The sequence below is a fragment of the Octopus bimaculoides genome, chromosome 19 (genome assembly GCF_001194135.2).
Source record: "Octopus bimaculoides isolate UCB-OBI-ISO-001 chromosome 19, ASM119413v2, whole genome shotgun sequence".
Lineage (NCBI taxonomy): Eukaryota > Metazoa > Mollusca > Cephalopoda > Octopoda > Octopodidae > Octopus > Octopus bimaculoides.
This window is the reverse complement of record NC_068999.1, coordinates 28354509-28355286: the sequence shown is the minus strand read 5'-3', so window position 1 is coordinate 28355286 and position 778 is coordinate 28354509. Positions and strand designations below refer to the sequence as shown.

General features: G+C 30.8%; 1 protein-coding gene across 2 annotated transcripts in view; it reads right to left on the bottom strand.

Annotated features, from left to right (window-relative positions):
• LOC106872965 (CD2-associated protein) overlaps nt 1-778 on the bottom strand; it is a 163180-nt gene that overhangs the window by 10710 nt on the left and 151692 nt on the right. The gene's annotated exons all lie outside the window — the stretch shown is intronic.

The window sequence follows — 778 nt, the reverse complement described above, 5'->3', positions numbered from 1 at the left end:
TAGAATGTTTAATATTTTCACCAACAACATAGCTTATGTGCACAATTACCTCAAAATCTTTATGCATTTGGTTGAAAAGGCTTCTGATTTATCTAAGTGCTTCAGTTTTAAGCTTTCTAATATTTCCTTTAAATTAACCATATCCAGAATATTTGGAAGTGTAATGTCACTTAACATTAAGTTCATTGAAATGCTAAGAAGGATTCAGAACATTAAACACACCAGTCAGTTTGAATAAAGGAACCAATTGCTCACTGAGTTTTTTTTTTTGTGTTTTAGAAAGCTTCCTTTTCCTTAGATGAGACCTTTATTTATTATGAGAGTTCAAGAAACATTAAAAAAAAAAAAAAATCCAGTACATAATGCTCTTTTACTTTGAATGAATATAATAAACTCTGTTCAGGGCTATCTTTTTCCAGATTACAAGCTATCATACAGTTTGTATGTCATGTAAAGCTTTATCTGAAACAAAAACTGTTTGTTAAAATATGAGCTCCACCAAACTTTGATCAAGAGAAAGCATGAGTAAATAAGGAGAAAGAAATTAAATTGTTCAACATGATTTTACTAAGAAGTTATTATGTTCATATAACATTATTACATGTGTGCCATAGAAAATTTCATAAAGGATTATGTATGGCCCAACTGTTACATTAATACTGCATTACAGTATTAATCTTGTTTCTTATTTCCTTATTGCCCACAAGGGGCTAAACATAGAGGGGACAAACAAGGACAGACAAAGGGATTAAGGCCCACAAGGGGCTAAACATAGAGG